General features: G+C 35.2%; 1 protein-coding gene across 5 annotated transcripts in view; it reads right to left on the bottom strand.

The window, feature by feature from the left end:
- The window catches only part of ralgapb (Ral GTPase activating protein non-catalytic subunit beta), a 111,589-nt gene extending 102,099 nt beyond the window's left edge, over positions 1 to 9,490 (bottom strand). For all 5 annotated transcript variants that reach the window (XM_056460649.1, XM_056460650.1, XM_056460652.1 and 2 more), the window contains exon 1: positions 9,335 to 9,490. The gene's annotated coding sequence lies outside the window, so the exon portion shown is untranslated. The remainder of the gene's footprint in view (positions 1 to 9,334) is intronic.
- Between the last annotated feature and the right edge of the window lie 7,324 nt (positions 9,491 to 16,814).

The raw sequence follows: 16,814 nt of genomic DNA, 5'->3' as shown, positions 1-16,814 counted from the left end.
TGGGCATCTGGAACTAGGTCGATCGCGCAGTCCCATGGCCGATGCGGCGGTAGCTGGGAAGCTCTCTTGGGGCAGAAGACATCATGAAAGGAGCTGTACTCCTTAGGAATGTGGATAGACTGCTTCTCAGGAGGGCTCTCGACCGATGTTGCAAACAAAGAAATGGGGTTCCGACCTTGAAGAGGGAGATTTGGAAAACAGGTAGGTGTACATCCAGATCCCCCATTTCTTTATCTCTCCTGTGCCCCAAGAGATGATGGGATCGTGCTTCACCAGCCACGGGCGCCCTAGAATGATGTCCATATTTGCACCCTCCAGAACCAGAAATTGAATCCTCTCTTGATGTAACAGCCCCACTTGAAGAAGGATGTCTTCGCATTGTCGATGGATACGGGTCGAAGATCGAGTGCACTGGGTTATCGGTTGTATCTGGTATATATGCGAGGACGCCTCAGTACGGAGGTGGAGTTGACGACAGAGGGATTGGGAGATGAAGTTCCCTGCTGACCCGGAGTCGATGAGGGCTGTGACAAGGAGAGAAATAGAGGCAGTAGTTATTTGTACGGTGGTGGTAAGTGGTTTACATTGTTCAATATTCGTACTGAATACACTCACTGAAGTCCGAATGGGACGAAGGGGACACTCCATACGGGTGTGTCCACTGACACCGCAGTATAGACACAGACCCCGGGTCAGCCTCCTCTGTCGTTCCGCTGATGTCAGTCTTCCAGACTCTATTATCATGGGTTCTGGTTCTGGAGAGGCTGTTGACTCAGGCGATTGGAGGAGTGCAGACGAGGGGGTGATGGTGTCCTGTTGATAGGAACGGAGACGATCGGAACATCGGAGAGAATGTTGGATGAATCTCTCCAGACCCATTGTATCATCTAATGTGGCCAGCTGGATTCGGAGAGTGGGTTCCAAGCCGAGCCGGTACGTGGTCAACAACGATCTCTCATCCCATCCACTTGCAGCTGCTAGAGTGCGAAACCGGAGAGCATATTCCTGTGTAGATAGAGTACCTTGCTTTAGATGATACAGCTGCTCTCCAGCGGCTACTTCCCCATCAGAACGTCCAAACACCTCTTTGAAATACTCCGTGAAGGTAGTGATGGAATTCATGACCGGCCCGGCTTGGTTCCAGATCGTCTCAGCCCATTTAAGTGCAGGTCCAGAGAGTAGTGATACGATGTAGGCGATCTTTGACTTATCTGTGGGATATAGAGAAGGTTGCATTTCGAATATGAGGGAACATTGTAACAGAAAACCATCGCACTCCCCCGCTCCGCCTGAGTAGGGCGCTGGTCGGGCCATGGGACTGGAAGGAAGGGCCGAAGAAGAAACTGTGGAGGCGGAAGTGCTCGGTGCTGGTGGTGCGTTGGAAAGTGGAGCTGGTGGCTGTAGAATCCGCTTCAACTGGTCCACCAGCTCTTGAAAGTGATCGAGGGTGCTCATGTTGTCGTCGTTAAGGGTCCGGGCTTCTGTTATGAAGCGGACAGGAGACAGAGGTAAGGAAACGTTAGGGTGTTTATTGAATGACAACAAGGAGCACATGAAGGATAGCCAGGAGGATCAGGAATGATGTTGGGGTCTTTTCCTCCGTGGCTGGGTAACAGGAATACACGAGGATGGACAGCACACACCAGATACAGCTGACAGAGGATGACACAGACTTGGAAGGACTGGAAGACAGGACGATTCGGGAGGACCAGGAAGACTAGGAGGAATACAAAGAGAACAGGTAAGTAAATCGTTTGTTTAGCTGAGGATGACTACGCTGAGTGGTCGCTCAGTTGTCCGCTTTCGTCGAGACGAGCCCGGACAATGAGCGACTGGAGTGCTGTGCTTTTATCTGGTGCTCGTGAATGTGATGCAGCTGTGTGCTCATTAGAAGTCAGGTGATGGTGATCTTCGTGAGTGGGGGTCGTGAGAGCCTGACCAATCCATGACAATAATAATAATAATAATAATAATCATCATAATAATAATAATAATAATAATAATAATCATAATAATAATAGTAATAATAATGATAATGATAATAATAATAATAATGATAATCATAATAATAATAATAATAATAATCATAATAATAATAATAAAAACAAATAAAAAATACAAAAGCTATACAAAAATGTCAATGTGTTAATGAACATTAATGTACAGAAAATATTAAAATAAATACACATTCTAAATATTAATCAAACTGCAACAGTTTTCAGTAAGACAGAGAGAGAAATCTAATGTTAAAACATGCTAAACAAATCGATTTTGCTTTAAATTAAGCAGTAGATCAGGGTTATTAAAATTAACTAAAACAATAACTTCATCACATAGAATAAAACAAACCAATAACAGATAAAAACATAAATAAATTAAATGTGACACAGTAAACGTTTTATTTTTGTTTAGTTTAACTTGATAAACCACAAAAAAAAATTACTTGTATTATAAAAATGAGTGAAAACTAAATATTAATATTAATATATAATAAAAAATGACAAGTGAAATAAATAAAAACGTATGAATAAAACACACTTAAGTCTGCGAGTTTCGAAAATACACTCATTTTAATTAAGTTTGAGTTCATGCAGAAGCCAAAATACAAATGAACAAAAAGAACTAAGATTAATATTAATATAAATGACAAAAACATAAAATGTCTTTACGGGCATTAAAAACAATAACAAAAACAATAAGAATAAAAGACTAAAACTAATATAAAGTTATACAAAAAAGTTAATGATATTAAATAAATTATAAAATAGATAAATAAATAATAAAAGTTCAACAGTTTTCAGAAAGACAGAGCAAAATCTAATTTAAAAACAAAAAGAAATCATTAAATACGGTTAAATAAATTGATCTTCCATAATATTAAGCTGTATATAAGGGTTACAAAAGCTAAAACTATAATAATGTCCTCACATAAAATATAAACAATCCAATAATAGATAATAACATATACAAATAAAATGTGATAGAATAAAAGTTTTATTTTTATTTAGTTTACGTTGATAAACTACCAAAACACTACATGTAATATAAAAAAGAATTGTAAAAATAAAATATTTAAATTAATAATTAAATAAAAAATGACAAGTGAAATAAATAAAAAGTATGAATAAAACACACTTAAGTCTCCTAGTTTCCAAAATAAACTCATTTTAATTAAGTTTGACTTAATGCAGAAACCAAAATACAAAGTAGGGATGCAAGGATTATAGATTTTGGTTGTACGATTATAGTCCGAGGAATAATCGCAGTTACACAGTTGACACAATTAATATGCAATCATTAATTTCAAAACACTACTAGTTTGGAAAAATCACATGAAAAATATAGATTTTAAAGTGTTATTTATAGCTGCTCAGTAACTAATTAATACAGCACCAAATAATATTAAAAACAAACAATAGTCCATTTCTCGTTGGACTTAATAATAAGTGAAAAAAGTTTTGGCATTTAAACATAAGTAATCATTTCACCCTGAAAATAAATGACAGAACAATAAATAAAACAATTAAATAAAAATAAGAATAAATAAAAAAAATTGTTTGTCTGATATAAATCTGAGCTATTAGCTAATTATTTCCCTTTTAAAGAGAACAAATGTAGTCAAATGCTGCTGAAGCTCTGTCTGAAAGACACTTTTGATCAAATACATCACAAAACGGTTCGGTATTTTTATTTTAGTTTGTATTTTTTTATTCTCTTTGGAGTAGAACGTGCATACAGTCTATATGAAGCTAATTGGTCAGTTCTTGTCACGTGACTCACGCCTCCATTGGAAATAACAAACGCGAGAGACGCGAGGTAAACAGCCCTTAGTTAATAGCCTCAGCCATAGTTAATCCAGTGTGCATACGTACACTGTATACGTAGCAGTTTTGTTCTGTGCAGAAACTCGGTGTTGAGAAGCCTTTACGATTAACCATGACAAATTAAATCGGGGTTAATAGTGAAACGGTGAATCATTGCAACCCTAATACAAATGAACAAAAAGAACTAAGATTAATACTTATAAAAATGACAAAAACATAGCATTTCTTACTGTAAAACAACAATCAGAACAATACAAAAATATGAACTATAATAAAATATTTAGTCTGTCTGTCTATCTATTGGAGGCGCAGTGGGTAGCATGATCGCCTCACAGCAAGAAGGTCACAGGTTCGAGTCTCGGCTGGGTCAGTTGGCATTTCTGTGTGGAGTTTGTATGTTCTCCCCGTGTTCTGGTGGGTTTCCTCCGGGTGCTCCGGTTTCCCCCACAGTCCAAACACATGCGCTACAGGGGAATTGAATAAGCTAAATTGGCCGTAGTGTATGTGTATGAATTCAAGAGTGTATGGGTGCTTTCCAGTGTTGGGTTGTGACCGGAAGGGCATCTGCCATGTAAAACATATGCTGGATAAGTTGCCGGTTCATTCCACTGTGGCGAACACTTAATATAGAGAATAAGCCGAAAAGAAAATGAATGAATGCTCTTTCTCTCTACATACATACATACATACATACATACATACATACATACATATATATATACATACATATATACATACATATATACATATATACATACATATATACATATATACATACATATATACATATATATATATATATATATATATATATATATATATATATATATACATTATATATATATATATATATATACATATATATATATATATATACATACATACATACATATACATATATATATATATATATATATATATATATATATATATATATATATATATATATATATATATATATATATATATATATATATATATATATATATATATATAAATAAACATTATTACTTATAATAAATTGTATACAAATTATTTTGGTCATGTGAACAGTGCTGGTTCATGATATGCTTCCTCTTATCAGACATCAGTGTCTGCTATCACATACAGAAGTGATGACAAACTATGCGGGACACTGTTTTGACAACAACACACTGTTCTGTGCTGATCACTTGATCCTCAGCATTAATCTAACACGAGGAGCTGTGATTTCAGTCATAAGACAAAGACCAACAGTCTAACAAATCCGTAAAAACAAAACAGCCAGCTCTGAAATAATCCAGACACTCAACACAAGTCTCTCCACCTTCACTAATCTGGACACAATCTGAGCGCTCTGCTAATATTAGCATGAAAACTTTAAACATGGAACGAGGCCAAGTGGATCTCAAACCCTCAGGAATAACACACTCATCAGAATACAGATTACAATATCAACACTACACACAGTACAAGAGAAATGAGTGCTTGCAAATATATTAATATGAACACTCAAATATTTACATTCTGTACGTTAAATAAGACTTCACACACACATATGGATACATGTATGTGTGCGCGTGAGTGAGTGTCTTATTTAAATATACTAAAACAATTAAAAATGTCATTGCAAATACTTCTACATCCAAAAATTCAGATTTAAAATAAATAATATATGATTATAATAAATAATAAATAACATAGAGATTTAAATTTGTAGACTATATACGCAGCATAGATACACATTTACAAATATATATTAATATAAATACAAAATTAAACATTCTTTAACTTATTAGGATGAGACTTATATTCTGTATATTAAATAAGACTTACACATACACACATATATTTACGTCTGAGTGCATGTGCTTGAGAGTCTTATTTATTTAAATATAGAAAAACATTTGAATAAAAATAGAATTGCAAATATTTCTACACCAAAAAATGTAGATTTAAAATAAATAATAATAATAATATATAATTATAATAAATAACATAATATACAGATTAAATATGAAGACTATATGCAAAACAGATACACCTTTACTATATATATATATATATATATATATATATATATATATATATATATATATATATATATATATATATATATATATATAAAATTATTATATATATTGTAAAAATAAAATAAACGTTTTTTTTAACATATTAGGATGAGATTTATATTGTGTATATTAAATAAGACTCTCACTCACATACACACACACACACAAACGTATGTCTGTGTGTGTGTGTGTGTAACCGTTAAAGTCTTATTTATTTAAATATACAAAAACAATTAATTAAAAATGTTCTTGCAAATACTTCTACACCAAAAAAAATCTGATTTATAATAATAATTATAAATAATATTATATAAAATACACATTTAAATTTGTAGACTAGGCATATGTCGGTGTAAGGCCCAATCCCAACTCTATTTTTGTACCCCTTCCCCTTGGCCCTTGAAACAGAGTGTGAAGGGGAAGGGCTTCAAAATCTACCCCTAAAAAATGGGACAGCACTACAGCACCTGCACATGTCATCTTATGTCATCATGATCTCTTGCTTTATGTGCCTGCTGTGGTTATTCCAGTTGTGCTATTTTTTGGTATTTATCTTCAGGAAATCACTGAAGGCATATATCATGTTATTATAATGATCTAATGTGGCAATAAGATCATAACTGTACTGTGTATTTACACAGTGGTCATATTCATCTATGTAAACACATAAAAACAACATTATAGCAGACACTGTAAACAGCTTATTCTCAGACACTAGACTTTTCTGACAGGGGATTCCAGTGTCATCGAGTGTCAGAATGTTGTGAGACTGATATACAGGAGTTATTATTATGGATCGCGAAATTTAGCGTTTTTTTTTTTAGAGTTTTATTTTTTAAAGCGGTAAAACACAAACGCGGTTTTGAATGTATTAAAACGTGCTTGTTTGTCGTAAACACTCTGTCTTCCGGGTGCAGCTATGCTGCCATAGTAGGGCTAAGAGGAAGGGCTAGATAGCTCGAAAGGGCGATATTTCAGGACCACACTCTTAACCAAGGGGTAAGAAAGAATATTTCCCAGAATACCTGAAATATCTCCCTTTCGAGCTATCTAGCCCTTCCCCTTAGCCCTACGCCATCAAGCTAAAGAGAATTGGGTAAGGGGAAGGGCTAAGGGGTAGAATTGAGATTGGGCCTAAGATTGTGATGGTGTGATAAACTTGGATAGAAATATCACAGTTTCACGGTATTGTGATTACTGCTCTAAAATGTTCTTTTTAAATGTTTGGGTAAAAAAAAAAAAAAAAAAAAAAAACATTTAAAATGGGCAACGCAGTGGCGCAGTAGGTAGTGCAGTTGCCTCACAGCAAGAAGGTCTTTGGTTCGAGCCTCAGCTAGGTCAGTTGGCGTTTCTGTGTGTTGTTTGCATGTTCTCCCTGTGTTGGCGTGGGTTTCCTCCGGGTGCTACGGTTTCCCCCCACAGTCCAAACACATGTGGTACAGGTTAATTGGGTAGGCTAAATCAGTGTTTCCCAACCCTGTTCCTGGAGGCACACCAACAGAACATATTTGGATGTCTCACCTATCTCACCCATTCACTTCAGGTTTTGGAGTCTCTTCTAATGTTCTGGTGAGTTGATTCAGGTGTGTTGGATTAGGGAGAGCTTGAAAATGTGTACTGTTGGTGTGCCTTCAGGAACAGGGTTGGGAAACACTGGGCTAAATTGTCCATAGTGTGCGAATGAGTGTGTATGGGTTCCCTAGTGATGGGTTGCGGCTGGAAGGGTATCCGCGGCATAAAACACAGCTGGATAAGTTGGCGGTTCATTCCGCTGTGGCGACCCCAGATTAACAAAGGGACTAAGCCGAAAAGAAAATGAATGAATGAATGAACATTTATAATATTTTGGAGCAGTAAACATGTCAGGCTGAATAATTTAAATCAATAATTGACTTTTGCTGTCTTCATTTGTTTCAAAAACACAGATTTTTTCTACAATTTATATATTTGTATACTCTTTGTATATCTTTTCTGCTGGAGATACTGTTGTCCTAAAAAACAAACAAAAAAATTTAAATAAACATACCTTAGGAACGGTATAGCACAAAGTTTTGACGGTTTTAAAACCTTGACTTTTCCAAAACGTGTTCCAGTTTTCGTCCCATGCCTATTGTAGACTATATGCAACATACTAATGTTTACAAATGTATACTAATATACATATATATATACATATATATACACAGACACACAAGTTGTGTATTTGTTTGTCTCATTTTAAAAATATAAAAGCAATTAACTAAAAATATTGCTATGTAAAACTGAATACATAAATAATAAATGTAAGCTACATCACATAAACATACACTCAATATAAAAGGCACTGTAAAACACAGAAGTATACTATGGTTTCTAGCTGAATAACAGTTCATTTGGTACCAAAACTCTTATGCTAAAATATGGTACCATTGTGATGGTAGATAGAAATATAGCTTATTTTAAAATATGAATGTACCATGTTTTTATGTCACATTCAGGTACTCATGCCGTAATAGGTTTCCCGTAATATTATGTGTTTCAGCACACTCGTTATCACGCAAACCAGAAGCAAAAATAAAAAAAGAGCAAAAATAAATGATTAATAACAGCAAAACCTTCCTAAAATCCACGTCCTGGTGATGTTTTCAATTCGACTTCCGTAGCCGCTGTGTTTGTTAGCTTTTATGCTAACCGAACGGATACGAGTCAGTGAAGCTTTAAATCCTAACACAAACACTCGTATTCACATTTACATATTAATTGTATACCCTTACACAATGTGTATGGAAATAAAACTCGTTTTAAACAAGAGGATGACGGCTATTAGCAGTACGAGAGCTATGCTAACACAGACTGACTGCCAACGATAACTGGGATTAAACCCATCAATATACTGCTAAACATTACAACAAAAGAGCAGAAATCACAGTTAGCTCCACTGCTATTAAATAAACAAAATACCACATGAAATCCCGCCGTATGATATGACGTTTTACAAGCTTTGGCGCGAATCAATCTGAGAGATGTTTATTTGACAGCTAATTACAGCCTAACGATCGCTTCAAAACAAACATATGACAGCTGTCAATCATCAGTCACCGCTTATTATCCCTTCATGTAATACATAAACCCTTCCATTTAACACAGGTGTTAATAAAGAGCTCTGTATACACCGGAGCAGGCCGCAATGCGGACTCTGGCGGTGTTTGAAAACCTACTGAGCCCACTTAACTAGAGAGCGCACTTGCGTTCAAAACAAAGATGTCTGAATGCTACTACAGTATACAAGTAACATGCTTAGATGTGTTCTCTGCTTTAAAATACAAGTCAAGCTGAAAGCACGCTAGGATTTTAATCTATAATGCCTAGAGATGTTGTCTATATAGGGAGCATACTGGGTTTCTGGGCCACAGCCCATGTGACAGTTGAACGGAGCAAACACACAAGCACAGGATATACATTATGAATAGACAGCTTTACCTGATTCAGTTCACATATCAATTAGTCGGTGGTTCCGGTGATTTTATGTTGAAACCGGGTTTGTTCGAGCAGCATATTTGTCGGAGGAGCCGGTAAAATAGGATCAGATCCGCTCCTCCATCACGGGCGGAGGGTTCGGCTGCCTTCCTGCAGTGGCTGATGTGAGCGATTCGCGAATGAATCATTCATTTGAACCGATTCATTCAAATGATTCAGTCGCACAGATTCGCGTTTGTAAATCACTCGACGCCTGACGAACATCATGAACAGCACCACACGTTTTACAAATTTCTGTCAGGTTTTGGATGAAGAAAGTTTTCATTCACATCAAACAGCCTAAAAAAACAAACCACTGAAGTATTCTAGCCTAAATTATTTAACTTACCGTTTCGTTTAACTACAGAAAACAAGGAACACCTGAGCTGAAGCAGTACAAAAGGAAGGCCTCAGGTAAAAATACTGCTTTAATTGATTAACATATTTGAACTTAATGCAACTACAATTTAAAAAGAGTAATTTTAATCAAATTTGAGAATCTATTATGTTGTTATTTTTATTGTCGTAACCTTTTATTTAATTGATAAAAGTTCTAAGTATTTGTAGTGTTTTGACTGACAATTAAAAGTTGAAAGAAAGAGACAATAAATCAAACTCAATAAGCTTGAGTCTACAATAATAAGCACCAAATTAGGTTCAAAAAGAGCTGAATTTATCATTATTTTGTATCTAAAGTCAGAATTCTTTACAGAAAAATATATTATAAGAATATTTACCATATGCAGTATAGTGCTGTACTATATTTTCTTTAGGGTGTATTACGATACACCACAGTTTACTGTAGTTAAAACTAAACTATACTACAGTATTTCTTACAGTTTATCAGTTCACTATTGTTACAGTTTTTTTTTTTTTTTTTACAGACGCTACACTTCTCAATACGTAGGTCACTTTTGCAAAACTCCTCACACAATTCTCCTAATCGACTTTCAGCTTGGCAAAGCAGTTCATTTCACATTCAAAATGCACTACAGCTACCAAAACACTTAATTCAGGTCTCAAACAAGCTCATTCTTTTAGAACACTAGCAAAGGTTGACAGCCGACAAACACACTTTGTCACCCACAAAACAATGAGCTAAACACACTAACAACATGCAGCATTACACAGTGTTTTCTTGTGTAAAAGAAGGACACATCTCTGTTTATAATTGCAATATATGTTACTGGAATGAATCAGACATGATGCAGAATTCCTCAATATGTTATGTCCTTTATTCATTTTTATTTTTTTGCATTAAGTAATTCTAAAATACAAGAATTTGGATACACACCATCCACTAAGACATAAAATAGTATTGCTAATCTGGCTGGTTAAACTGCATTTTTAGATATTACTGTTGTTTTGCTGTCTTATTCAGTTTTGCATGATGTTATTGTGTTGAACAGAAGTTTGGAAAACAGTATGCACTGGCTTGCATGGTTCGGGATCTGTAGAGCTGCGCATCGTTGGATTTGCTCTTCAGTGTTTGGACTCTCAGTAGTGATTATCAAACCACACTGAACTGAGCTGAACTGAACTTAAACACTACAAACTGAACTACACTGTTCCAATTTACTATGAGCTTTTATGTGAAGCTGCTTTGACACAATCTACATTGTAAAAGCGCTACACAAATAAAGGTGAATTGAATTGAATTGAATTGAATATGTAAGCACATGCAAAATGTCCTGTACATGCACAGATTTTTGGCAGTTGTTGTGTCTGAGAGAGAAAAGAATTGCTGATATTTGAGAGATGTAGTCATTGAATGCATTTTGTGCCAAAACAATGAGAATTGATCCTTAGTTTAGCCCACATAGACTTCTGTTGTGCTCACTGTGTCGAGTTTTGCAAAAGTGAGTCAAGTATTGAGAAATTTTGTTGAAGCGTCTGTAAAAAAAACTGTAATACTATAGTAGAAGCATTCATTAACAAAGGGTTGTAAATGCTACAAGATATACAATAAAATACACTTTACTATATGGTTCAAATACATAAGGTATTTACTATAAATTGCTGTGGTATTTATGTTTTCATATGGGATGTTTGACTGAAGTCTTATAACATGTCAGGTTGTACATAACTACTGCTCAGTTAGTATCGTCAATTTTCAAATAATTAAACGTTATTTTAAATATAATTAAACATAATTAAATATTAAATGGAACGTTGATGTGAAATTGTGTTAAATGTGTTTGTCCCAACATTTTTGGAGTAGTGCATCCATCAAAATCTAAATGTCTCTATATTTAAATAATGCAGTTTATTTACTCAAATGTCTTTGCACATTTATTAGTTTAAAAGAAGGTTAAATACAATGTACACTCTCAGAAATAAAGATACATGAGCTGTCACTGGGGTGGTACCTTTTCAAAAGGTACACATTTGTACTGGAAGGGTCCATATTAGTACATCAATAGTATATATTAGTACCTACAAAATTTAAGAGGAACACTTTTGTACTTTTTAGGTACTAATATGTACCCCTGAGGTATTAATATGGACCTTTTAGGTACAAATTGGTACCTTTTGAAAAGGTACCACCCCAGTGACAGCTCAAGTCCCTTTATTTCTGAGAGTGTATAGTTAGCCAATCCAATATTCTTCACTGTATTGCATTTTTACAAAACATACCAACTTTTCCAGAATTGGGACGCTCTAATTTCCTCCATAATTTCAAAATGTCCAAAACAATACATTACAATGGTTTAAATAATTTATTTGTGAAAGGCAAGTTCCTAATACAGTCAATCTCTGTTGATATCTTATTTTGTGTTTAGTTCTGTTTACATAATTTGTCATCTCTCTGTGAGAGGCACAGCAAAAGAAAATGTGAATCATTTCTACTGAACCGATTCTTTGAAACGAAGCTTCCCAGTGAATTGATTTCTTCAAATGAATATTCAAATGAACTTTTGAGGAGGAGAAATGCATGCAAATACATTTAGTGTATGTGTTGAATGACATGCAGTGTGTAGTGGATTTTTCTAAAAGGGTTTCTATGTTGAATTATTTTCTCTAATGAACGAATCTTCTCCATTCTAATGTGGAGATGTTGAAAACAGCGCCCTCGTTTGGAAGAGCGGATCAAATGCTTTTTTTTCTCTCTCTCTCTTTTTATTTTAATAAATGCATTTTTCTTTCAGCTTTTAAGCTGTGCATGCTTTGCCAGAAATAACCTAACAGAATGCTAATTATAAAGGCTTTTCATTGTCAATTATTTTCCATTAAAGCCAGTTTGTGAATATATGCAACTCAGTGAAACTGGGCTAATGAGCACACCACTTATTGAAAGTAGTGATTTAGTAAATGGCCTAATTAAATCAGCCTTCACAAACACGGTAACCATGGCAACTCTGGATGTGCCAACAATTGAAAATGTTTTCTATTTGCATTTTTAACTAAATCATTATCAGACAATTAAAATGTGAATTTCAGAATCTTTTATTATTTTTTAAAGACAATAAATGATTAAATTTGATGAAGCTGCAGTTAATATAGGGTTTTGTTTATTGTTGTTGTTTTGTCTAATATTAATGTTAAAGTTTACAGTGAAATATACAGTTGAAGTCAGAATTATTAGTCACAGGAAGACTGAAACAAGGGCCCCGTTTCAGAAAGGAGGTTAAGTGAAAACTCTGAGTATACGTTAACCCTGAAATAAGAGAAACTCTGGGTTTTCTGTTTCAAAATGGCAGGTTTGTCAAACTCGAGAAGACAGGGTAAGTCATCCCTGTTTCTGAAAGAGAGATAACTTTAACTCAGAGTCAGTTACCGTGGTAAATTACTCTGTAAACCTAACCTGGTCAGGAGCAGGTTTTATTCTCTAAACTCTGAGTTTCTGTCTGTCTCCTTCCCTTTTTTAAAGACGAAGCGCTATTTCTCGCCTTAGCATTACGTTTCCACCCACATGTTTTTATGCACATTTTGGAGATGCGAATAAAAATGGTTGATGGAAATGCCAAAATGCACATAACTTTTAGAAATAGGCATAAAAAACATGCGCATAACTGAGGAGGATAAACTTTTTATTCGATAAGAAAAGATGTGCATAAACTATGATGGAAACACTTTTACTGAACAAATTCCAGTATGTGCATTATAAGATTTGTTATAAGATGATCATATGATGATGAAAATGTGTGTGAATGGACAAACCAGCCGGCTGAGCACACTGTAAAACATCTGAAATGTTGTTTTGGTCATTCTAAAACTCCTGAATCATTTCAGTATTAATGTTATTATATTATTAATGACCTCCAGAGCGTCTGGAGCGTGTCAAGAGCGTCTGTTCTCATGGGTTCAAACACCACCAGGCGTTCATTGTGTGTAAGCATTGTCCTCTGAGGTGAAAGTTATTTAATATATAAAGAAAAGATTCACACAGCTTCTTCTACCGCAGTAAATTCTGTTTTTACTGTTGATATTTGGTGCCAGTTAATCAGGAAGTGTCGATTTTGTTCGCTTTCACTCGTTGGATAGAAACACTGCTTTATTCGCACGCCTTTTATGCGATATTAAACTTTTGCACATGAATTTAATTCACATTTTTAGATGGAAATAGAGCTATTGCCTACATATCAGTCACACAAAGAGCAAAGTCACGCACGAGAATGGCTTGTGCTTTTTTAATGAATAATTAGCTTAAATTCACTGACCTTGGACAGGGACATGTGCTGTAACTACATTAATGTGATTATCACTCGCTCTAATAACTATTGTTTAATTCTGCTTACATTCTAAATGTCATATCAGCCTCTACCACTTGATCAATAATAAAGGCAGATACTAAAGTGCACTCTTTAATCTATTACAAACTCAGCTTTAGAAATGTTATCTTAAACTGATCAACATGTGCAAAAGTGGGAACCTTAAATTAAACATTTCCACTGAACACTGAGTTAAGGTTATCTGCATTCAGATTTGTTGTAGAAACCATGCAGTAGCCTATTTAATGTCATTTAATGCAATTACACCTGAAATAACTTCAATATTACAGTCAATTCCACACTTTTTCAAGTGAAAAGTCAATAAACATCACGCATTACATTACTTATTTTATTATAGTTAAATATTTAAATACTTTAAATGTAAACTTGCGCATTAACTTGAGCTGCTGTTTCCCCACGCTAACTGTCTCTGTTTCACTGATGGTGTTGCTTTTTTTAATATATGCTCATATTTGCTATGACTTTGCATGAGTACATCAAGTTCAGCTGGAGAAAGAAATGCTGATCTCTTTTTTCAGATGTCACTTATAATATCTGAGCTCTATTAATAATGCCTTTATATAGTTGCAGTGTGCGCGCTTAACTCTGAGTTCGTCTACTTGAAGTTGATTGACCAGCTCAGATCAGCTATTCTGAAACCGAAAACTCTGAGTTTTTAATCTCTCAGTAAGTCAACTCAGAGTTCAAGTTTAAACTCTGAGTTGGTTGAACCTCCTTACTGAAACAGGCCCTAGAACATGTGAGTAAAGTAAACAGATTATTGTATACTGTGGCAGATGACAATGAATGACCAACAAGAGTCTATTGCAGCTTGGAGGTGAATATATGGATGGACTGGAGGATGATATGGATGGACCAAAAGATGAAATGGATGGACTGGGTTCATGGACGGAATCAGGAAACACACACCAGACGAGACCAGGAGGGAATCACCTTAGGAAGGAGAGAGACGAGGAACGCTGGGGATATCAGGGAAACAAGTCAGGTAAGTAATATTCAGTCAGGCTAGATTCCACTGACAGTGGGAGTTTATCCTTCTGTTAAATGACAAGGCTGGTCAGTGAGTGCTCTGAGGGGCTGGAGTGAATGGCTGGAGATGACGTGCAGACTAATTGAAACTCAGGTGAGAGTGATTGGGGTGACTGTGAGCTGGGAGAACTGTTATGCTGCAGTCACACTAGAGTTTGAGCTTGCAAAATTCTTTCATATGGTGCTGTGATCAGGGCCAGGATTAAACAAGACAATTAGACATTAAAAAAGCAAGCAATTGGTCCATATTTAAAATGTCTGTACAGAGAGGTCATGTTTTGATTTTTGATTGGTCTCACACAGTCATGTGATGCGATTTCGCAGAGTTCACCAAAGCTTAAACTTTGTAACACAGTGAACTGCGAAACTTGTCGTACGAGCTTGCGTTTCTGGTCTGCCGCATTCGCATGCATATGAATGTAAGTCTATGGGGAGAAAAGTGCAGTGTGACCATGGTTTTACACTTGTGAATTGTTAGTCCTCCTGTATATTTTTAATATTTTCTCTTTGTATGGTTTTTTTTCAACATTTCTAAACATAATAGTTTCAATAAATAATTTAAACTAATATCTTTTATCTTTTCCATGATGACAGCACATAATATTAGACTAGATATTCTTCAAGATACTAGTATTCAGCTTAAAGTGACATTAAAAGGCTTAACTAGGGTAAAGTTATTAGGCTAGTCATTGTGTAACAGTGGTATCCAAAACAGATCATAGACAATCCACATCTGTAGACAATCCAAAACAAATATAGCTTAAAGGGGCTAATAATATTGACCTCAAAATGGTTTTAAAAATTAAGAACTGCTTTTATTCTAGCTGAAATAAAACAAATAAGACTTTCTCTAGAAGAAAAAATATTATAGGAAATACTGTGAAAAATTCCCGAATCTGTTCAACATCATTTGGGAAATATTTAACAAAGAAAAAATAATTAACGGGAGGGCGAATCATTTTGACTTCAGATGTGTAAATATATATTTTCTTGGCCTCGCAGAACCTCGTCCGCATTGGTTTAACAGGTTCTTAGATGTCAGAATCATTGTGAAAGCACACAGCACTTTATATAGTAACCTGAACAGGCAGTGGATGTCAATAATTCAGGAGAAGAGTATTTCCTGCGTGTAGAAAGAGCACATCTGTCTGTTGTGTTGAGCTGATGCTGAAAACTGATTGCCGTCTGCTGTTTTTTTTTTGGTAGATGTGCTTTGATTGTTGTGTTTCTGTTTTCTCTTGTCCTCTTGGATTTGGTTTGTTTGAAGGCGGTGATTGATTCTTGAGTATTTGTGTGTGTGTATGTTCAGTGATGGGTTGTTGTATACAAAAACCCAGTCTATATGATATAGCACAAAATATGTTCATTCTATTAATTGTAATTAATGCTCTCATTCATTCATTCATTCATTCATTTTCCTTCAGCCTAGTCTCTATTTCAGAGGTCACCACAGCGTATTGAACCACCAAACTATTCCAGCATATGTTTTACACAGCGGATGCAACCAAGTATTGGGAAACACCCAGTATTGGGAAACACCCATACACACAACAAACCTCCACACAGAATTGCCAAGTGGCCCAGTCAGGACTCGAACCAGCAACCTTCCTGTGAGGTCACAGTGCTAACCACTGAGCCACCGTACCACCCATTTTTCCTTTTAAGTAATAATATATACCATA

The sequence above is a fragment of the Danio aesculapii genome, chromosome 6 (genome assembly GCF_903798145.1).
Source record: "Danio aesculapii chromosome 6, fDanAes4.1, whole genome shotgun sequence".
Classification (NCBI taxonomy): domain Eukaryota; kingdom Metazoa; phylum Chordata; class Actinopteri; order Cypriniformes; family Danionidae; genus Danio; species Danio aesculapii.
This window is presented reverse-complemented; position numbering and strand designations above follow the sequence as displayed.